At 47.2% G+C, this 23,614-nt stretch overlaps 1 long non-coding RNA gene across 3 annotated transcripts in view; it reads left to right on the top strand.

Moving 5' to 3' along the window:
* The first annotated feature begins 7,001 nt into the window (after positions 1–7,001).
* Positions 7,002–23,614, top strand: part of LOC144372342 (uncharacterized) — a 69,751-nt gene continuing 53,138 nt past the window's right edge. For all 3 annotated transcript variants that reach the window (XR_013432357.1, XR_013432359.1, XR_013432358.1), the window contains exon 1: positions 7,002–7,161. This is a non-coding gene — a long non-coding RNA (uncharacterized LOC144372342). The remainder of the gene's footprint in view (positions 7,162–23,614) is intronic.

Genomic DNA, 23,614 nt, shown 5'->3' with positions numbered 1-23,614 from the left:
TGTGTGTGTGTGTGTGTGTGTGTGTGTGTGTGTGGTGTATGTGTTGTGTGTGGTTGTATGGTGTGTGTGTGTGTGCGTGGTATATGTGCTATGTGTGATTGTTTGGTGTGTGTGTGGTATATGTGTTGTGTGTGGTTGTCTGGTGTGTATGTATATGTGTGGTGTATGTGTTGTGTGTGGTTGTCTGGTGTGTATGTATATGTGTGGTGTATGTGTTGTGTGTGGTTGTCTAGTGTGTGTGTGTTGTGTATGTATTGTGTGGGGTTGTCTGGTGTGTGTGTGCACATGGTGGTATGTGTTATATGTGGTTGTTTGGTGTGTGTGTGTAAATGGTGTATGTGTTGTGTGTGGTTGGTGTATGTGTGTGTGTGTGGTGTATGTGTTGTGTGTGGTTGTCTGGTGTGTGTAGTGTATGTGTTGTGCGTGGTTGTCTGATGTGTGTGGTGTATGTGTTGTGTGTGGTTGTCTGATGTGTGTGGTATATGTGTTGTGTGTGGTTGTCTGGTGTGTGTGTTTGTATATGTGTAGTGTATGTGTTGTGTGTGGTTGTTTGGTGTGTGTGCGTGGTGTATGTCTTGTGTGTGGTTGGTGTATGTGTGTGTGTGGTGTATGTGTTGTGTGTGGTTGTCTGGTATATGTGTATGTGGTGTATGTGTTGTGTGTGTATGTCTGGTGTGTGTGTCTGCATGGTACATGTGTTGTGTGTGGTTGTCTGGTGTGTGTGTGAGTGGTGTATGTGTTGTGTGGTTGTTTGGTGTGTGTGCGTGGGTATGTGTTGTGTGTGGTTGGTGTGTGTGTGTATGTGTGTGGTGTATGTGTTGCGTGTGGTTGTCTGGTGTATGTGTTGTATGTGATTGTCTGGTGTGTGTGTGTGCTGTATGTGTTGTGTGGTTGTTTGGTGTGTGTGCGTGGGTATGTGTTGTGTGTGGTTGGTGTGTGTTTGTGAGTGTGGTATATGTGTTGTGTGTGGTTGTCTAGTATGTGTGTGTGAGTGGTGTATGTGTTGTGTGTGATTGTCTGGTGTGTGTGTGTGTGTGCTGTATGTGTTGTGTGTGTATGTCTGGTGTGTGTGTCTGCATTGGTGCATGTGTTGTGTGTGGTTGTTTGGTGTGTGTGCGTGGGTATGTGTTGTGTGTGGTTGGTGTATGTGTGTGTATGTGTGTGGTGTATGTGTTGTGTGTGGTTGGTGTATGTGTGTGTGTGTGTGCTGTATGTGTTGTGTGTGTATGTCTGGTGTGTGTGTCTGCATTGGTGCATGTGTTGTGTGTGGTTGTTTGGTGTGTGTGCATGGGTATGTGTTGTGTGTGGTTGGTGTGTGTGTGTGTATGTGTGTGGTGTATGTGTTGTGTGTGGTTGTCTGGTGTGTGTGTGTGTGTTGTATGTGCTGTGTGTGGTTGTCTGGTGTGTGTGCTGTATTGTGTGTGTGGCTGGTGGCCGGGGCTGAGGAATGCACAGGTGGAAGCAATACTCCAAACACTACTATCCAGGACTTGCTGTTTTGGTGTCCACAGAAGATCCCTCCTGAAATGTGGCGCTCCCTCACTCAAGTCACCCTTTGAAAGTCAGACAGCCCTTGGGAAACTGCTCTCCCAGGTGTGACCTGTGGGCTCTCTGTAGCATGCCAGGTTCATCTGGGCGCTGGGCCTCCTTGGTGGACAGTGTTTTCATCTGTGAAAGGAAGCCAGCTGTCCTGAGACAGCCCCTCCGTTGCAGGCCAGGACGATGCCCACGGTGAGGCAGGCTGTTTTGAACAGGGACAGCTGATTTGCCCTGGGTGGAGCTTCCTGCATCAGGGACAGAAGGGACTTAGGAAGGAGTCCATCCCCTGGGGCTTTCATCCACATGAGGACCCTGAAGAGGCTTGGCCACAGGACCCTGGAGTCTGGGCTGCATGTCTCCTGCCACTCCCAGAGGCCAGAGGAACCTTCAGGAACACTCTTCACCAGCCTTTCCAAACGTCCTGTCTCTGTCTTGATCCCAACAGGCCAGGCAGGCCGGGGCACATGTGGGCAGAAGAGACTGCTTCCAAGGTGAGCTGAAGATGCAGAGTCCTGGATTCAGATCCCACTAGCCGTAGCTCACGGAGGAGCTGCCTGACTCTGAAGCCCACCTTTGGAACACAGCAACTAGCCCACAGCAGGTACTCATGAATGCTCTTTCCCCTTTTCATCCCACCAACCCCTGGAAACGCTCTTGTTCCACTTCCGCCCAATGCAGACCTGGGTCCCCAATGAGGAACACACTCAAGGAGAAGCTGCGCTGAGCAGCTCCAGCTACGGGAGCTCAGGATCCGCCACCTATTCTGCATATGACTGCTCTCAGAACATTATCAGTAACTAGTACACATTTTTCTAAATTATAAAGATGATGCCTATGCATTGCAGTAGATTTTTTAAATATATAGGAAAATCAAAGTGGAAGAAATCACTGATAAATGCAGCTTGTGGTGATGAGCACACTGTCAGCTGGTTGGCGTATTTATTCACATTTGGCGTGTGGCAGGCATGCGTGTTACAGAATTTGAATCACATGGACTGTGGATTTTGTGTGCACCTTGTTCTCTTCACTGAGGCCGTGAACTTAAATGCTATGATGTGTGAAACAAATCCGTAGTATTGGATGCTGAGGTTGTTTCAAACTTTTCCATGTTATACTGCAGGAACTTGAGGGAAATATGTGCTACATTGGATCACTTCTCTGAGAGCAATTCCTAGCAGCAGGAGTCCTGGCCCAAGGATGTCAGGACTTTGGGGGCCTTGACCTGCAGGAGCATGCTTTCTCTAGAGAGCTTAGGTCCATCTCCATGGTGGGGAGTGTTTCTCAGCACCCCCTGGTAACACCCAGGTGGAAGCAAGCACACTGTGTATAGCCCATCAAATACTGGAAGGTAGTTCTCAGACTTCCCAGCTTCCCACACTCACTGGCTAAACAGCCATTTCTTTAAAATCCTGCACAGTCTACTCTCCAAGCTCCTCACAGTCTGGGGATTACGGAATATTCTGGTTTGTAATTATGGTTTTAAAAAGGCGCCACCTAGACAGAACACAGTACACCTAGTGTGCCCTCACCCATTGTTGCGTCCTTTGCTTTGAACCCTGTTCTATTGTTGGTTTTTGTCTCAGCAGCTCACGTGAGGCTCACAGGAGCCTGTGGTGTGGGGACATTCAGAGTCCTCAATGCTCTGGTTAATTAGAGTTTCTTTCATTTGTTGCTTGTTTGGCTGGTTTTTGGAGCCCAGACCCAGGACTTCTATTTGGTGTGTGACAGTTCAATGCCGCAGCTTGTTTAAATGCCAGCGAGGCCCCTGAAAGCCAGTCCTTGGTGCCTCCAGTGAGACCACATCACATGACCCTGTGGGCTCAACCTGTCCCTGTGCAGAGGTCAGGAGGAGGCCATGGGTTGTTGAGGCCTGGGCTGCCTGGCGCCACCTCGGCCGGCTGTCCACTTACAGAGGTTCTCAAGAGCAACCAGGACCTTGGCTTGAAACAACTCTGGTGGAGGGTGCAGCTGACTCCCTGAGAAGGGCTCTCAGGTGACGTTGGACAATCTGCCAGCAGGTGGGGGGTGGTGCGCTATTGGCTGGCTCCTCCGGCCAGACACAGAGGCGAGTCTGGGGGCTGCCAGGACTCCAGCCCCCTCTGCCTCCCTTTGGCCTCTTTCCCTGTGCAAATAGAATGCAATTCCTCTGTGAAGCTGCCATTTAACCTTAGTGTTATAGGCAGGCTGAGGGTTGGCAGGACCTGTGGCCAAAGGTCTATCGTACCCCCTGCTCCAGCTCTGACCTGATCCCCAAAGGCTTCCTACACAGCTATGTGGCTGTCTCGGCCCCTTCACATTTCTTCTGAAATAGTCAAGCCTTGGCCACTCCCAGGTGCAGATGTGTCTACAGGAGCCTGTCCAGATGTTGAGGGGCTCCAGGTGGGCTTGGCCCCTTGTTCGCCAGACTCCTCACCTTCTGGAAAGACTCATGGCTGAGCAGAGCCCTCAAAGGCACACGGCCTGCTGCAGAAACCCTGGCTGCTCCAGGGTCTGAGGTGACATTGCTCATGGAAAACTCTGAAATCAGCCTTTAGCCTCTAGATCTATAAGCTTCTGTATGGGGCAGGGAGAGGCAAATGTAGATGTTGGGACGGAGAAGCTGAGCTGCATAGACAGATAGCCTGTGTCCCGGGGCCTAGGACAGTTCTAAGTGCTCTGCTGTACTTACAAATACAGGCAGAGACCTTGGCACTATGAAGGGTGTGGAGATGGAGGGACAGACGTTGGCCAGGGCTGGGGAGCGCAGACTGTAACAGTGAGACCTGGCCACTGAATGCTCTGACCCAAGGTGTTTGGGCAGCTGGAGTCCAGGGTCACAGGTAGGAAGGAACACACCTCCACGTGGCTCCCAGGGTACCCACAGTCATTATGCACCAGTTGCTGTTGGTGCCTACTTCCCACCCGAGGGAGATGGTCTTTAGTGTCTCTGGAGCCCAGGCAAGAGACTTTGACATGGTGAAGTGTTATCCTGGCTTTCCCTCCACGTTTCAGTGTTTGGATACTATAAAGGATAATGAGACTCTTATTTAATTCAAGTCAATTCAATTCCACCCCACTCAACCGTCTCCCATCAACGATGTCTGTGTCTTTTATCTCAATCATCATTTTTTTTTTTTGGAGGAGATAAAGCAGAAAATATAAACATACGTTAAAAATAAACCCCCTGCCTTGCTCTTCATATTTTCAACGTGTTTTCACATAACGTATTTCATTACAGACTCATGCAGATGCTGTCATAAAAATGGTCTCAGATGTGGGATCCATGAAGACCAACTAAAAAGAACCCCTGAGAGCCGAGGGAGGAGAGCCATCCCGTTAGGCCCTGGCCCCACAGCTGCTGGGCCCCGGCGGTAGCGAGGCATTACTGGTTGTCACGATTAATCAAAGTGTTTGGAAACTTCTCTTGCTTCTTCTAAAATTCCTTTTCCCACCTTAATTTCTTCTTCCCATATTATGCTGCTTCTCAAAGAGAAAATCCATACATTTCAGGGCTGGAAGAAGCCCCAGTCATCAGTTTGGCCAGTAGTTCTCAAAGTGTGGTCCCTGGGTGGGTGGTCCCATCCAGGAACTTGTTAGAATGACTCAGGCCTCACCTGATCTGCTGAGTGTGAAGCTTGGGGACAGCATCCATGTTCTAATAGGCTTTCCAGGTGCTTCCAATGTGCACCTGTTTGAGGGCCAGTGATTTGAGTCAATTCCCTAATTCCCTAAGGTCCTGTGGGCAGAGGGTCAAGGTACACACATGGTGAGCAGCAGACTCCAAATGTAAAGCCAGTTCCCAGGCTCCTGTCCTGGGCACTTCCTCCTGCCACCACCCTGCCCCTGCTGACCCCCCACAGAACAGTTCCAATCTCTGCTTCTGAGGGTGCAGAGGCCAGGCGGCTGATGGCCAGTGTCTCATAGCAACATCTCCCTGCTTGTGGGAGGCCATGTTGCCTGCAACTTAGTGAGCAGCACCAGACTTCAGAAGTTCCAATCTGGGAGGAAATGTAAGTGCTAAAACTCAGAACACAGTAGGAGGCCACTGTCCCCGGGCCTCCTTCTGGACATGTCTGTGGGACTGGGAAAGCAGCCTCCCCTGCACCACCCAGACAGCGGCCTCACCAAGGGCTCAGGGTCGTCTCTGGCCTGCCGATGTGTTTTAGGATGGGGGACGTCTGCCCTTCTTCCACTGCTGCTCAAGCACAGGGTCCACAGGGGAAGGCTGCAGAAGGGGCCACTGGATCCTCGATGCCCGCATTCTTGGGATGGTTTTGAAAACAATAAAAATCACATATTGCATGTCGGTGTGAGCCTGAGCAACTGCATGTTTACCGGGTAGTTATGAGGTGCCAGGCTCAGGGCCCTGTGGTCAATGAGTCACCAGGGCCTCTCTCAGGCACATTTCCACTCATGTGACGTCAGGCGTCCATCCCGGCCTCGCCCTTCCCGTCTCTCCTCCACTCTCTGTTGCCCCACAGATGGGCCATGTGGAGGGTTCCTTCTCCCCAAGGAGGAACAGACAGAGGTTCAGCCACTGGTTCAAAAGGAAGGTGAGGGTAGAACCAGGCGCCCCAGAGAACTGGAGCTGCTCTCAAACAACTGGAGAGAGGAGGAGTTCAAGATGGACATGGGAGGGACATCACAGGCAGGATCTCCGGGTTTTGCAACTGTGCCACAGACTGGATGGGACTTTGGGAGGCAAGGGCTGCAGCAGGTCAGGGAGGATGGTAGAGGGGGCCAGATGCCAGGATCTAGTCTGGACGAGACTCACGTGCAGTTCACTGGGCACTGGGAGGCCCTGGAGGTGAGGGAGCCTGGTGAGGGTGAAAGGGCAGTGGGTGGTCATGGGGTAGCCAGGGAGGAGTGGCCAGGGGGAGAGCCTCTGGTGTGAGGGTGCAGACAGACACTGCCCCAGGGATTAGCCCTGGCCAGAGCCAGTTACTGCGGCTGCAGCATCTGTGGGTCTGGCCTAACAATAACTGCGGGGAACGCATTTTCTCTTTATCCCTCACAATTTTTCTAGCACCAGATAACCGAGGACCTTTCCCATTTCCATTTCATTTAATCCACGTCTCCACAGCCTGTAGAACAGGTGTGGGGAACGAGGAACAGAAGTGTTTTGTGACTTGCCAGGGACCCATTGCCAGCGGGGAGCCCAGATCTCCTGTTCAAAAGCCATCACTCTCGAAAATGCCTCAGCGGGTTCTTGGTGTTCGGAGAAGCCAGAGAGTCACAGCCGGGGGAGCAGCCCAGGAGGAGCCCAAATGGCCGGCTCCCCAAAGCCAGTGCAGGAGAACGGGGAGAAAGAAGCAGAGAGTTGGCCCCTATCTCAGAGCATGCAGGCAGCTGCCCACCTTCCAGGGCAGCATCAGGGGTCTTTTGTGGGGTCTGTGCTCAGAAACCTCAGTGCTGATGCTTATGGTTGAGAGGTCTGGAGGAGCCTCATGTGGATGGGTGGACAGGAAGGCCCACAGAGGTCAACCCTCAGAGCTGCTGGGAGGACCAGACAGAGTGCTGCCAGAGGGCACCACAAGCTCCCTTCAATGATAATGACTCCTGTTTGTTCTTCCAACAGGTGTCTATGGAGCACCTGCCATGCCATGGTATAGGTGCCTGGACCTCTGCAAAGACAAGTCAAAGGTGAGCTCCCAGCAACCAGAGGACAATAACCACAGCGCAGTTGGTGCCCTAGCCTGTAAATCCCCAGGCCATTTGTTACTCTTGGGGTCACTCCTCCTTTTAGTCCTAACACTGACCCAGTTCCTGACCTCTGGCCTGAGTTGGTGGGTGGTAAATGCTGCTTTTGAGTGGGCTCCCCCTGGAGTAGAACAATGGCCCACGGGGCCTAGACAGGTGGCATGTTCTGTGGCCCAGGCAAGGCTGAGCCTCCTGCCTTTGCTGCTGGGAGTCACTGGTGTGGGTGGGGCTCCTCTAGGAGACCCCTCCCGCCCGCTGCTTGCAGCCAGTTAAATGTCAGGCACGGGGCGGGGCTGGTGGTGAGCTCTGCTGGGCTGGCGTGTCTGGGCAGCAGAGCAACCTTCCTAACAGTTGATGCCATTACCTCCTGGTTCCGAGAAAGGGTCTGGAGTCCCTGGGTGTTTCACCTGGCTGTTCAGCTCAGCTTGGTTTGGGTTTGGATCTTCCTGAGTCACTGATTCTCTGGGAAGACTGCCATTCTGGGCCCAGCTCCTCCTTCTTAGGGCACCTGAAACAGAGTGAAACCGGAATTAGGTCTGCCATGGACCCATGCCGTGACCTTGAGCAAGGCACTTCGCATCTTGAACTGTGAAGTGGGGGTAGAAATATCCATTGGGCCTGTGTCAGCATCAACTACCGTCCACACTGCCATCACCACCAACAACCCCCTCAGCCAAGTGGGAATCTGCCGTGTGTGGTGCTGGGCAAGCTCTTCTGGAAGTAGCCATTAATCCTCCTCGAATTCTATGGTGCCCATGTGAGCGGTACTCTTCATTTTTTTTTTTTTTTTTTTTATTGATTGTTCAAAACATTACAGAGCTCAAGACATATCATCTTTCATACATTCGACTCAATTGAGATTTGAACTCCCCAAATACATAATACAGACTCACTTCTGTTACATACTCACGTTTTTACATAATGGCATATTAGTGACTGTTGTATTCTGCTACCTTTCCTATCCCCTACTATCCCCCCTCCCCTCCCCTCCCCTCCCATCTTCCCTCTCTACCTCCTCTGCTGTTGTTCAGTTCTCTCCCCTTTTTTCCCCCCACCCCCTTTCCCCTCATAACCTCTTATAATTTTGTGTATCACTGAAGGTCTCCTACCATTTCCATATGTTTTCCCTTCTCTCTTCCTTTCTCTCCCCCCATTCGTCTTAGTTTACTGGTAGTCTTTTCCTCATGCTCTTCCTTCCTGTTCTATTCTTAGTGGCTCTCTTTATATCAAAGAAGACATTTGGCATTTGTTTTTTAGGGCTTGGCTAGCTTCACTTAGCATAATCTGCTCTAATGCCATCCATTTCCCTGCAAATTCTATGATTTTGTCGTTTCTTAGTGCTGCATAATACTCCATTGTGTATAGCTGCCACAATTTTTTTATCCACTCGTCTATTGAAGGGCATCTAGGTTGGTTCCACAGTCTAGCTATTGTGAATTGTGCTGCTATAATCATTGATGTGGCCGTATCCGTATAGTGTGCTCTTTTAAGGTCCTCAGGGAATAGTCCAAGAAGGGCAATAGCTGGGTCAAATGGTGGATCCATTCCCAGCTTTCCCAGGAATCTCCATACTGCTTTCCAAATTGGCCTCACCATTTTGCAGTCCCACCAGCAGTGAACAAGTGTGCCCTTTTCCCCACATCCTCGCCAACACTTATTGTTGTTTGACTTCATAATGGCTGCCAATCTTACAGGAGTGAAATGGTATCTTAGGGTGGTTTTGATTTGCATTTCTCTGATTGCTAGAGATGGTGAGCATTTTCTCATGTGCTTGTGGATTGATTGTATGTCCTCCTCTGAGAAGTGTCTGTTCAGGTCCTTGGCCCATTTGTTGATTGGATTATTTGTTATCTTATTGTTTAATTTTTTGAGTTCTTTGTACATTCTGGATATTAGGGCTCTATCTGAGGTGTGAGGGGTAAAAATTTGTTCCCAGGATGTAGGCTCTCTATTTACCTCTTTTACTGTTTCTCTTGCTGAGAAAAAACTTTTTAGTTTAAGTAGGTCCCATTTGTTTATTCTTGTTATTAACTCTTGGGCTACGGGCGTTCTATTAAGGAATTTGGAGCCCGACCCCACAATATGTAGATCATAGCCAACTTTTCCTTCTATCAGACGCAGTGTCTCTGTTTTTATATCTAGCTCCTTGATCCATTTTGAGTTAACTTTTGTGGCTGGCGAGAGAAAGGGATTCAATTTCATTTTGTTGCATATGGATTTCCAATTTTCCCAACACCATTTATTGAAGATGCTATCCTTCCTCCATTGCATGTTTTTAGCCCCTTTATCAAATATAAGATAGTTGTAACTTTGTGGATTAGTCTCTGTGTCCTCTATTCTGTACCATTGGTCCACCTGCCTGTTTTGGTACCAGTACCATGCTGTTTTTGTTACTATTGCTTTATAGTACAGTTTGAGCTCTGGTATCGCTATACCTCCAGATTCACACTTCCTGCTTAGAATTGCTTTTGCTATTCTGGGTCTTTTGTTTTTCCATATGAATTTCATGATTGCTTTATCTATTTCTACAAGAAATGTCTTTGGGATTCTGATTGGCATCGCATTAAACCTGTAGAGAACTTTGGGTAGTATCGCCATTTTGATGATGTTAGTTCTGCCTATCCATGAACAGGGTACATTTTTCCATCTTCTGAGATCTTCTTCTATCTCTCTCTTTAAGGTTCTGTAGTTTTCATTGTATAAATCTTTCACCTCTTTTGTTAGGTTGATTCCCAAGTATCTTATTTTCTTTGAGGATATTGTGAATGGAGTGGTTTTCCTTATTTCCATTTCAGAGGTTTTGTTGCTGATATACAGGAATGCCTTTGATTTGTGCGTGTTGATTTTATATCCTGCCACTTTGCTGAATTCATTTATTAACTCTAGCAGCTTCTTTGTAGATCCTTTTGGGTCTGTTAAGTAAATTATCATGTCATCTGCAAATAGCGATAATTTAATTTCTTCTTTTCCTATTTTTATGCCTTTAATTTCTTTTGTCTGTCTAATTGCTCTGGCTAGTACTTCGAGAACTAAATTGAATAGAAGTGGTGATAGAGGACATCCCTGTCTTGTTCCAGATTTTAGAGGGAATGCCTTCAGTTTTTCTCCATTTAGGATGATGCTAGCCTGAGGTTTAGCATATATAGCTTTTACAATGTTGAGGTAAGTTCCTGATATCCCTAGTTTTTCTAATGTTTTGAACATAAAGGGATGTTGTATTTTGTCAAATGCTTTTTCTGCATCTATCGAGATGATCATATGGTTCTGGTCTTTAAGCCTATTGATGTGGTGAATAGCATGTATTGATTTCCGTATATTGAACCAGCCTTGCATCCCAGGGATGAATCCTACTTGATCATGGTGCACAAGTTTCCTGATATGTTTTTGTATTCGATTCGCCAGAATTTTATTGAGAATTTTTGCATCCAAGTTCATTAGAGATATTGGTCTGTAGTTTTCTTTCTTTGAAGTGTCTTTGTCTGGTTTTGGGATCAGGGTGATGTTGGCCTCATAGAATGAATTTGGAAGAGCTCCTTCTTTTTCTATTTCTTGAAATAGTTTGAAAAGTATTGGTATTAGTTCTTCTTTGAAGGTTTTGTAGAACTCCGCTGTATACCCATCAGGTCCAGGGCTTTTCTTGGTTGGTAGTCTTTTGATGGCTTCTTCTATTTCTTCCTTTGTTATTGGTCTGTTCAAATTGTGTGTGTCTTCTTGTCTCAATCTGGGCAAATCATATGCCTTAAGAAATTTATCGATATCTTCGCTATCTTCTATTTTATTAGAATATAGGGTTTCAAAATAGTTTCTAATTATCTCCTGTATTTCTGTAGTGTCTGTTGTGATATTGCCTTTTTCATCCCGTATATTAGTAATTTGAGTTCTCTCTCTTCTTCTTTTTGTTAGCATAGCTAAGGGCTTGTCTATCTTATTTATTTTTTCAAAGAACCAACTTTTAGTTTTATCAATTTTTTCAATGGTTTTTTTTGTTTCAATTTCGTTTATTTCTGCTCTAATTTTAATTATTTCTTGTCTTCTACTATAATTGCTGTTGTTTTGTTCTTCCTTTTCTAGGTTTTTGAGGTGTAGTGTGAGTTCATTTATTTGTTGGTTTTTTCTTTTTTTGATGAAAGAACTCCAGGATATGAATTTCCCTCTTAAAACTGCTTTCATTGTGTCCCATAGATTCCGGTATGTTGTGTCTGTATTATCATTTGACTCTAAGAATTTTTTTATCTCTTCCTTTATGTCTTCTGTAACCCATTGATCATTCAATAACATATTGTTCATTTTCCATGTGGTGTAGGATTTTTCCTTCCTTTTTTTATCATTGATTTCCAATTTCATTCCATTATGGTCAGATATGGTGCATGGTATTATCTCCACACTTTTATATTTACTAAGATTTGCCTTATGGCATAATATATGGTCTATTTTTGAGTAGGATCCATGTGCTGCTGAGAAGAACGTGTATCCACTTGATGATGGTTGGTATATTCTATATATGTCAGTTAGGTCTAGGTTATTGATTGTGCTGTTGAGTTCTATAGTTTCTTTATTCAGTTTTTGTCTAGAGGATCTGTCTAATGGCGAGAGCGGTGTGTTGAAGTCACCCGTAATTATTGTGTTATGGTCTATTTGACTCTTGAACTTGAGGAGCGTTTGTTTTATGTAGATTGCAGCTCCATTGTTTGGTGCATACAAATTGATAATTGTTATGTCTTGTTGGTGGATGGTCCCTTTTAACAGTATATAGTGTCCTTCCTTATCCTTCTTAATTAACTTAGGTTTGAAGTTGATTTTATTTGATATGAGTATGGCCACTCCTGCTTGCTTCCGAGGGCCATGTGAGTGGTATGATTTTTCCCAACCTTTTACCTTCAGCCTGTGTATGTCTTTTCCTATCATATGAGTCTCCTGAAGGCAGCATATTGTTGGATTTGTTTTTTTGATCCAGGTTGCTAGCCTATGTCTCTTGATTGGTGAGTTTAGGCCATTAACATTTAAAGTTACAATTGAGATATTATTTTTACTTCCAGTCATGCTTCTTTATTTATTTATTTTAGTTTGGCTAGTTTTACTTTTTTGGTTATTTTCTTCCTCCTTTACTGAGATACCTCTTGTTGTTAGTTTTGGGCACTATTTTTCAATTCCTCTTCTTGTAGTATATTGCTCAGAATGCTTTGCAGTGCTGGTTTTCTTGCTGCAAATTCTTTTAGCTTTTGTTTATCGTGAAAGATTTTAATTTCGTTGTCAAATCTAAAGCTCAATTTTGCTGGATACAGTATTCTTGGTTGAAATCCATTATTTTTCAGCGTTTGAAATACATTGTTCCAGGATCTTCTCGCTTTCAAAGTCTGTGCTGAGAAATCAGTCGTTAACCTAATTGGTTTACCCCTGAATGTAATCTGTCTCTTTTCTCTGGTAGCTTTTAATATTCTCTCCTTGTCCTGTATGTTGGCTATCTTCATAATTATGTGTCTTGGAGTTGGTCTATTATAGTTTTGAATGTTTGGGGTCCTGTAGGCTTCCAGGATTTGGCAATCCATTCCATCTTTCATCTCTGGGAAGTTTTCTACAATTATTTCATTTAATATGCTGTCCATTCCTTTGGTTTGAATCTCTGTGCCTTCTTCTATCCCGATGACTCTCAAGTTTGGTTTTTTAATGGCATCCCATATCTCTTGAATAGATTGCTCATGGGATTTAAGCATCTTTTCTGTGTTGACTATACTCTTTTCAAGTTGATAAACCTTGTCTTCATTATCTGATGTTCTGACTTCTACTTGATCAAGTCTATTTGTAATATTCTCGTTTGAGTTTTTAATTTGGTTTATAGTTTCCTGCAATTCTAGGATTATATTTTGATTCTTTTTTAAGATCTCTATCTCCTGGTAGAGCTCGTTCTTTGCCATTTGAATTTGTTTGTTTAACTCATTTTCAAAATATATTTTTATTGCTTGGACTTGCTGTCTCATGTCTTCTCTAATATTCCTTTCCATTTGAGTTAGGTATGCCTTGAGTTCTTTCCCTATCCCTGCTTCTGATGTTTCTATGTCCTCTTGTAGAATTAAGTTGTCTTGCATTGTTTGTACTCCTTTTTTCCCTTGTTTTCTCATGTTGTCCCCGTTGCTTTCCAGCTCTATTTGATTGTCGTGTTTCTGTTCTCTTCTATAGATTTGTTTCGGTTCTGTATTACTCTGATGCCTCTCCTTAGTGTTGTTAAACTATGCCTGCTGACGTGGGTTCCACTGTGAAGGCAGATCCGACGTCCGAGCTCCAGTGACGACACTACTTCGCTATGACTGGCCCCAGTTCCTTGCCGGGGTGTCCTGAGGAGGTGGTATGACTGAACTGTCTCTGTTTGATTTCAGCTCCCAGTCGCGGCAGGCAGGCGGTCTCCAGCCGCCCAGTATCACAGGCCGCAGGCGGGTGATCGGTCACCTGCGGCCGGGTGTTCTCCTACCGCCCACCTATGCGGGCAGTGGGTGAACTGTCGCCGGCGGGCCTGCAATTTCCAGCTGCCCAGTCTCGAGGGCCTTGCCTCTAGCCTCCTGGTTTCTCCTGCTAGCCTTCTGTAGCTGCAGGGCAGGCCGCACGAATCAGTCGGCCTGGATCTCCGGGGTCCCACAGTTGGCAATTGGGATCCCAGGCACTCTGTCCTTTGGATTTTTCGTGCTTGCCCCTCCCCCAGCTCTAGCTAGACAGGTTTCCTTTTGGCTGCAGATGTGTAGGGGGGGTTGCAGGTCAGGTGCCTCTAGTTCCCCCCCTAGTCTTTATGCAGGCTCACTCTGATTCTCCCTCCCCGGCAAGCCTAGGAGAGATTTTATGCGAGTTCCCAATGTATGGGGGATGGGCTGAGTGCCACACACCTGTTTTGTTGTTGAGATCTGTCGGAGAATGGCGGTGGAAATTTCAGCTGTTCAAGATGCTGACTGCTGATTGCCTTGGCGGAGTGTCCGCTGTGGGGGATGGGACTGTACCGCTTCCTTCCCCGTCTAAACTCCCGAACTCAGCCCGGGGGTCAGTGTGGGCTTGGCTGGCGGGATTCCACCTGGTCTCAGCCGAGCCTCTCCCTGCTTGCTAATTAATGGCTTCCCTGGGGCGCCACGCCTTCTGTAGCCGCAGGGCAGGCCGCACGAATCAGTGGGCCTGGATCTCCGGGGTCCCACAGTTGGCGATTGGGATCCCAGGCACTCTGTCCTTTGGATTTTTCCTGCTTGCCCCTCCCCCAGCTCTAGCTAGACAGGTTTCGTTTTGGCTGCAGATGGGTAGGGGGGGTTGCAGGTCAGGTGCCTCTAGTTCCCCCCTAGTCTTTATGCAGGCTCACTCTGATTCTCCCTCCCCCGGCAGGCCTAGGAGAGATTTTATGCGAGTTCCCAATGTATGGGGGATGGGCTGAGTGCCACACACCTGTTTTGTTGTTGAGATCTGTCGGAGAATGGCGGTGGAAATTTCAGCTGTTCAAGATGCTGACTGCTGATTGCCTTGGCGGAGTGTCCGCTGTGGGGGATGGGACTGTACCGCTTCCTTCCCCGTCTAAACTCCCGAACTCAGCCCGGGGGTCAGTGTGGGCTTGGCTGGCGGGATTCCACCTGGTCTCAGCCGAGCCTCTCCCTGCTTGCTAATTAATGGCTTCCCTGGGGCGCCACGCCTTCTGTAGCCGCAGGGCAGGCCGCACGAATCAGTGGGCCTGGATCTCCGGGGTCCCACAGTTGGCAATTGGGATCCCAGGCACTCTGTCCTTTGGATTTTTCCTGCTTGCCCCTCCCCCAGCTCTAGCTAGACAGGTTTCGTTTTGGCTGCAGATGGGTAGGGGGGGTTGCAGGTCAGGTGCCTCTAGTTCCCCCCTAGTCTTTATGCAGGCTCACTCTGATTCTCCCTCCCCCGGCAGGCCTAGGAGAGATTTTATGCGAGTTCCCAATGTATGGGGGATGGGCTGAGTGCCACACACCTGTTTTGTTGTTGAGATCTGTCGGAGAATGGCGGTGGAAATTTCAGCTGTTCAAGATGCTGACTGCTGATTGCCTTGGCGGAGTGTCCGCTGTGGGGGATGGGACTGTACCGCTTCCTTCCCCGTCTAAACTCCCGAACTCAGCCCGGGGGTCAGTGTGGGCTTGGCTGGCGGGATTCCACCTGGTCTCAGCCGAGCCTCTCCCTGCTTGCTAATTAATGGCTTCCCTGGGGCGCCACGCCTTCTGTAGCCGCAGGGCAGGCCGCACGAATCAGTGGGCCTGGATCTCCGGGGTCCCACAGTTGGCAATTGGGATCCCAGGCACTCTGTCCATTGGATTTTTCCTGCTTGCCCCTCCCCCAGCTCTAGCTAGACAGGTTTCGTTTTGGCTGCAGATGGGTAGGGGGGGTTGCAGGTCAGGTGCCTCTAGTTCCCCCCTAGTCTTTATGCAGGCTCACTCTGATTCTCCCTCCCCCGGCAGGCCTAGGAGAGATTTTATGCGAGTTCCCGATGTATGGGGGATGGGCTGAGTGCCACACACCTGTTTTGTTGTTGAGATCTGTCGGAGAATGGCGGTGGAAATTTCAGCTGTTCAAGATGCTGACTGCTGATTGCCTTGGCGGAGTGTCCGCTGTCGGTACTCTTCATTGAGCCATGAAATTCGGTGGGGATGGGCAGAAATTTGGATCCTGCAGGCTGACTCCAGGTTGAAACTCTTCCTCAGCCTCCTTGCTGCTACCTGGGAAACTGGATTCCCTTTCAGTTAACGTATCTGGAGAAGCACAGAGACATCTCTTCCAGTTGCCAACTCCAACTCTTTCCAGGCAAGCCCGGGAACGGCCACAGGATCGCGTCCAACTTAGGCCCATACCTGGCTCTCTGCGTATCAAATAGCACGGAGGGTCATGACTGGGCCTGAGAACAGGAGACAGCAGCTTGTGGAATGAGCTCAATTTGTGCACTTTCCCAGGGCCTGGGGGAGGCAAGGACAGCAACCGTGGCCTGGGAATTGCTGATGGTGGCCTGGTATCTTGGGAATGTACTCAGACGACCAGGGGATGTTTTTCTAGCCTCTCCTCCTCCTCCCCATTCCTGGGATGGTACTTTGGACCCCACCACTATTCCCAGGCACAAAGAGAAGCCTGAACCTGTTGTTTTTGAGTGGTTTTGGTGCTGATCTTATCTCACAAAGCTTTACCTCTGTGGCGGTGTGTGCCTGAATCAATGCTGCTCTTCCACACGACGATAGGCCCCAGCACTCTTATGAGGGAGCTATGATGACATTTATTTTATAAATAAGGGGACTGACATTCAGAGAGGTGAAGAAATGTCCCCAGGACTGTACAGGTGGAAGGGAAATCATGAAACCGGGATCCAGATACAAGATCTGGATTCTTACCGTGTTACAGGACCGTGCTCACAGAGAATGCCATCTTGGTGGGCCCACCTTGCTTCTTCTGGACTGCACAAGGCTCTGTGCATGCTTATGTCACCTTGGTGCATGACTCAGGCCAAGTCGCTAGGCCTCTTATGTCCCTTTACAGCACCGTGCTCATTCCAGCCAGGGCCACTGTGAGAACAAATCAAAGCAAGTGGAGAAATCCACTTTCAACTCACCAGAAATGTGTACAGCTCCAACCATTGCTGGTGCTTAGTACTGAAGGGGACCACAACTCAGACCCAGAACTCCAGGGACTGCAGGCTCAGGGAACCAGCAGTGTGAGCTTAGTGGCCCAGAGCTGAGGGCTTGCATCTTGAATACAGACAGGCAGGAGAGGCCAAGGAGGAAATAATCCAACACTGGCAAATATTTGGAGAAGGTGGGCTTTGAAAGACCTTGAGAGGCTATTGGCAGGGTGATGAGGTACTTCTAGAAGATCGCACTGTGGGAATAACCTGGTTCCAGAGCAGGAGTGGGGATGTGAAGAGGCTGGGCCTGTTCAGGTGGGGCATCTGTCTTTCTGGGGTTGCATTTGAGGAGGGGGTGGCCAGTGTCTTAGTCTGCTTGGGACACTTTAACTTTAATATACAGGGCAGCTTATAAACAGCATGGTTATTTCTCACTGTTCTAGAGGCTTTGGAAGGAACTACTTTCTGGATAACACCTTCTTGCTGTGTCCTCGAGTGATGGAAGGGCGAGGGTCCTGTGGGGCCTCTTTATGGGGCACTCATGCCAATCACAGAGCCTCTACCCTCAGGACCTAATCACCTCCCCAGAGGTGCCATCTTTCAAGGCCTTGGGGGTTAGGATATCAACATGTAAATTTGGGGGTGCACATTCAGATGATGGCACCTGTCTTTGAAGGTTTTTCAAGCCACGGGGAAGACTTTGTCATATCTTCTCTGAGCAAGGAGAAGCTCCTGCTGATTTTGAACAGGGAAATGACTGGACACCTGGTGCTAGAGAGGGTCCTCACAGGGCTGGACTAGAGGGGCTGGGGGAACCCAGAAGAGGGCAATGAGGGGGTAAAGATACAGGCAACAGGTGATGAGGGGCTGGCCTGGGGCTCTCACAGAGCGGGTGAGGAGGATGTGGGGCGTACCAGGGACAATAAGGAAGGTCATTGCACATGTCTCCAGTGGAGGAGACAGAGAGGACTTCCTCCCACTGCAGTACAGCTGCCCCACACCCTGGACACATGCTGCTTCCCCACATACCTGGGGGAGCCTGGCAGAAGGCACGCTGATGCCTCTATTTGCTGGCTGTCTAGCTTGGCCCAGAGACACAGAGGCCTCGCTTCCTCTGCCTTCATGCATTTGGGTGATCTTCCTCCCAATGACTGTCATAGTCATAACTATAATAATCATAGTGGCAATAACATGATTCTGAATGGATTGAGACTCTTTTTTCTGAGGATGCTAATATGTGTGAGGTGGGGATGGGAGGGGTCCTGCAGATGCAGGATGAGGCCCAACTGGCTGGAAAACCACTCCTGGCTGTGCAGAGAGGACCTAGCCCAGAGGGATGTGTTTCCATGCTCTGGAGCACAGAATCAGGGCCAGATTAGGGCTCAAGTCCCCCTCAGATGACGGAGGGCACAGTGGCCCCTGCTGCCTGGTACACGTCCACCGGACTCAGCCTGGCTGGTAGTGATGGAGAAAGATGCTTCAGAGCTTCAAACCCTTCTCACCTCTAAGGAGCCTTGCCAGGGTCTCAGTGGACAGTGACCCTCCCTTCCTGCTCCAGGCTCCCTTCTGGCTGACTAACACAACTAGCCTATAACAATACACACCATCTCGCAGCATTTTATGAAGAAAATGCCTGCCTGTGTTTATTATCTCATTCAGTCCTCCCCACCACACTGATAGCATTAATGTTATCATTCAAGCTTGTTCTGCAAACTTACATGGAGCAGATAGTATTAAATACTGTGAAAATAAGGTCTGCTTGGGGTCAGTTGGGCACCCAAACAAGGGACTCAGGGGTTAAGTGGCTAGGTCTCTATGCTGCACTCAAACTCAGGTCTTCCCCAAGTTGTGTACCTTTCCCCGATCCACAAGGCACTGTATTATTATTATTATTATTATTATTATTATTATTATTATTATTGCTGGGGATGGAACCAGGGCCTCGTGCATTCTAGATAAACACTCTACCACTGAAATATGTCCCAGCTCCCTGCCACCTTATTTTTTTTTAACATGCAAATACCAAATTTCAGCACATTACTTCTGCAGGTTATGAATATTCATTTTTCTCATCCCCCAGGAAAAATCTATGAAAGGACTCTACACTTACAATTTATTACTATTAGTACCCATTTATGGCAAGTTGTGTGAAAGTTGTTTTAAAAAACCCCGTTAGGCTTAGCAACATGGTTAGGCATACAGTATTGTAGCTAATCAAAAAATATCTGTAAATGAGGTCTTGACTCCCAGCCTTAGCTGACTTCCTCTCAAAACAAGAGTATCTAAGCTCATCTTTAAAAGTCTTCTATACCCTTCACTTCTCAAACATTTGGAATTAAAAAAAATGTTTTGCAACTGTTTTTTAAATGATGTCCAATATTTAGGGAGATTACTGATGAGTCTGTTATAAAGAGGCAACACCTGGGCCCAGTAGGGACAATTTAAAAGCTTACCCTCCTTTCCAGTGGTGTGAAGGGGGACTTCATTGCATTTAGATTCTTTAGGTAGATATGGAAGGATGAGAAGCCGGAAATGCCTCCAGGCTGACAGTTCCTCTGCATGTTCTTTGGTGGGGACCCAGACAGAGGAACTCTCTTTTGACTGTGCACATGCTGCCACCTTCCGGTGAAACTTGGCATCTTCTGTTCTTTTTATTATTATTATTATTATTATTATTATTATTATTATTATTTTATTCTAATTTGTTATATATGACAGCAGAATGCATTACAATTCATATTACACATATACAGCACAATTTTTCATACCTCTGGTTGCACACAAATTAGAGTCACACCATTCATGACTTCATACATGTAGTTAGGATAATGATGTCCATCTCATTCTACCATCTTTCCTATTTCATTTCCCTGTCCCTCCCTCCCTCCCTTTTCCCTACCTATAGTTTGTCTAATCCTCCCAAGCTACTCACCCAACCCCATTATAAATCAGCATCCTTATATCAGAGAAATCCTTATGTCAGAGAAAACATTCAGCATTTGTTTTTTGGGGACTGGCTAACTTTACTTACCATTATATTCTCAACTCCATCCATTTACCTGCAAATGCCATGATTTTATTCTCTTTTAATGCTGAATAGTATGTGTGTGTGTGTGTGTGTGTGTGTGTGTGTGTGTGTGTATGTATCACAGTTTCTTTAACTGTTCATCAATTGAAGGACATCTATGTTGGTCCTACAGTTTAGCTATTGTAAATTGTGCTGCTATAAACGTTGATATAGCTGTGTCCCTGTAGTATGCTGTTTTTAAGTCCTTTGGGTATAGACCGAGGAGAGGGATAGCTGGGTCAAATAGTGGTTCCATTCCAAGTTTTCCAAAGAATCTCCATGCTGCTTTCCATTTTGGCTGCACCAATTTGCAAGTCCCACCAGCAATGTATGAGTGTACTTTTTTCCTCACATCCTTGCCAACACTTATTGTTATATCTTCATAATAGCTGCCATTCTGACTGGAGTGAGATGAACTCTTAGAGTAGTTGTGATTTGCATTTCTCTAATTGCTAGAGATGTTGAACATTTTTTCATATATTTGTTGATTAATTGTATATCATCTTCTAAGAAGAGTCAGTTCAATTTCTTGGCCCATTTATTGATTGGGTTATTTGTTTTTTTGGTGTTAATATTTTTGAGTTCTTAATATATCCTAGAGATTAGTGCTTTATCTGATGTGCATGTGGGAAAAATTTGCTCCCCAAATCTAGGTGGCATCACTATACCATCACTTCACTGATTGTTTCTTTGAAGAAGCTTTTTAGTTTGAATCCATCACATTTATTGATTCTGGATTTTAATTCTTGTGCTATAGAAGTCTTATTAAGGAAGTTGGGGCCTAATCAGACATGATGGAGATTTGGGCCTACTTTTTATTCTAAAAGGCACAGTGTCTCTAGTTTAATTCCTAGGTCCTTGATCCATTTTGAGTTGAGTTTTGTGCATGGTGAGAGATAGGGGTTTAATTTCATTTTGTTGCATATGGATTTCCAGTTCTCCCAGCACTATTTGTTGAAGAGGCTATCTTTTCTCCAAAGCATGTTTTTGGCCCCTTTGTCTAATATAAGATAACTGTAGTTATGTGTAGCTTGTTTCTGTGTCCTCTATTCTGTACCATTGTTTTACCAGTCTGTTTTGGTGCCAATACCATTTTGTTTTTGTTGCTATTGCTCTATAGCATAGTTTAAGGTCTGGTATAGTGATGCCACCTACTTCACTCTTCTTCCTAAAGATTGCTTTAGCTATTCTGGGTCTCTTATTTTTCTAGATGAGAAATAGATCTTCTGGTCTTTTCTATTCACTTAGTGAACACAGGTTCTACTTCCGGATCCCCTATGCTGGGGATACAAGTGAAATTCTGGGGGTGGGTGGGTGGGAAGTGATATGAAAAATAAGTACCTACACACAGAAAAAGGCAAGATAACTTCCTTACCTAGTGCTAAATGTTATGAAAATAAAGCATGAAGCACAATTAAGCAAAATAATTCACTGGAGCAACTGCTGAGGAAACACTTCAGCCAGGTGTCACTGAAGGCCTCCTGAGAAGGGTGTTTAATCCCAGAACTGACCAGGAGTGGGAATCAGGCCCCAGATAGGAGGTCCCCAGGAGCAGGGGGGATGGGAGGGAGCCCCTAGGCTACAATAGGAGAGACGTTCAAGACATGCAGAGCCTTCTAGAACATTCCATGTACAGTGGAATCCACTGGAAGATTTTAGTCTTAAACGTTCTTTGAGACTTTTTGTCTGGACTTTTCACTAAATTCTTCATGCAGGTGCAAGGAGCCATGATGACAGAGCCCCAGAAACTAAACACTCACACTGCGGAGCTGCACGTTTGGGTCACCTGGGGAATTTATGAAATCCTGGTGCCTGAGCAACTCAATCCTAATTGTGGATGGGGTCCAGAACTAGTATTTGGTCCAATATTTGTGAGTGATTTAGTGCACCACCAGAGCTGAGGACTGCCAAGCGTGTGGGAAACGTGGCCTCAGCTGAGGGTGGTCAGCGACAGCCTGACTCTCAGGGCGAGGGTTCCAGAAATCCCGGGGTAGTAGGAAAGCGCTAATTTGGGGGTGGGCGGGCTGACTTTTGCTCTAGTGGGCTGTGAAGGGAGAAGGAGAAAGCAGACTGCAAAGTGCTGGGTATTATGAGAAAGAGCTGGCTGGGTTTGAAAAGCGACACACGGGAAGGAACACAGAACTGTTTTTATTACTTTGGAGGAAAAGATGGTACAGAAAAGGTGCAGAGGGGAGTCAGGGTGGAGGCCTGATCTGCGGAGGCGGATCTGGAGCTTTGGGAGGCTCACTCTGGTGGCCCCTCATGGACCTGTCCTGCCTTCAGGCATCCCACTCTACCTGGCCTCTTAGCTACCTCTCTTCCAGAAGCTTCCAGGAGAAGCAGCTGCCTACACCCCGAGGCCAAGGGACAGGCTCCTGCGTCTTGCCAGCTGCCTTCCATGGGCACACCCTGGCAGGTGCTAGGCTTCCTGTGGGTGAATCTGCACCGCAAATCCAACCCCAAACCGCTCAGGCCGGAGGGAATTTATAGGCTCAAATGACAGAAGAGTTTAGGGGTGTGGTTTCTGGTGGTCTAGTTCCTGAAGCCAATCGCTGTGGGAGGGGAATACAGGGCTCTGATTGGTCGAACCAGAGTCACATTGGACCAATGGGAGCAGTGGCTGGTGTGGTGGGGGTGTCATACAAAGAGAAGAGCTCAACCCAGAGACAGCAGCAGTTCACCTGAAGACAGTCATCACGGACTGTAACACCCAAGTGAGGGCCAAGGGTGCTGGCGTGATCCAAGCCAGCCAACATGCCCTGCGAGGTCTCGTCATACCCAGGAAGAGCGCAGAGCTGACCATCTTCCTTGTCCCATTGGTGGATTTGAGTAGCTGTGGGTTGAGCTTGAAGATTTCGAGGAGCACCGTGGCCACCGCCTCAGGTTGGTTGAGGGACGGCCAACGATGCTTGTTGTAGGGTGCAGGTGACCCAACTTCTCCAGTGACACGCATACTAGAAAATGCCTGGCTGTCTCGCTTGCTTCCCCCCCGCGAAGCCTCCTCCTCCAGGTGAGTCCTTGCTCCAAGGTAGGCCCATCTTAGTGACAAGGAGTAAAAGGTGATTTGTAGACATTTCTTTTTTCCCCTTCAACATGGATTTTCTTTTCCAGAGCAGTTTTACATTCAGCAAATTTGAGCAAAGAGTACAGACTTCCCACAGGATCCCTGCCCCACCAACTCCCCCACAGGAGGTTACGTGTGTTAGGATTGATGAACCTACAGCGACGCACCTTTACCACCCAAAGTTCATGGTTCGCATTACGGTCCATGACGGTGGGCACTCTGAGGGCTTGGGTAGACCCAGGATGGCAGGCATCACCATTATAGTATCACAGAAGAGTGGTTTCCACTGCCCTCAAAATCCTCTGTGCCCTCTTTACCCTGTCTGTTCCTCCAGAGGGCTCTCCCCTTTCCCTCTGGCAACCATTGGAACTTTTTTTTTTTAAACTGTCTCCACAGTTTTGCCTTTTAGTTGAAATGCAGTATATAGTCTTAAGATTTGCTTCATTCACTTAACAATGTGCACTTAAACTTCATCCACCTCTTTTTGTGGCCTCTTTTTAGTACTAAGGAATATTTTATTGTCTAGATGAACCACAGTTTATTTATCCTGAGGACATCTTGTTAGCTTTCAAGTTTTGGCAATTATGAATAAAGTTGCGAACATCATTTGCAGGTTTTTATGTAGATACACATTTTTAACCCCTCTAGGTCAATACCAAAGAGTGCAATTGCTGGATTGTACAGT

Source organism: Ictidomys tridecemlineatus (genome assembly GCF_052094955.1).
Source record: "Ictidomys tridecemlineatus isolate mIctTri1 chromosome 12 unlocalized genomic scaffold, mIctTri1.hap1 SUPER_12_unloc_5, whole genome shotgun sequence".
Classification (NCBI taxonomy): Eukaryota; Metazoa; Chordata; class Mammalia; order Rodentia; family Sciuridae; genus Ictidomys; species Ictidomys tridecemlineatus.
Note: the sequence above shows the minus strand (reverse complement) of the source record. Positions and strands in the feature narration are given on the sequence as shown.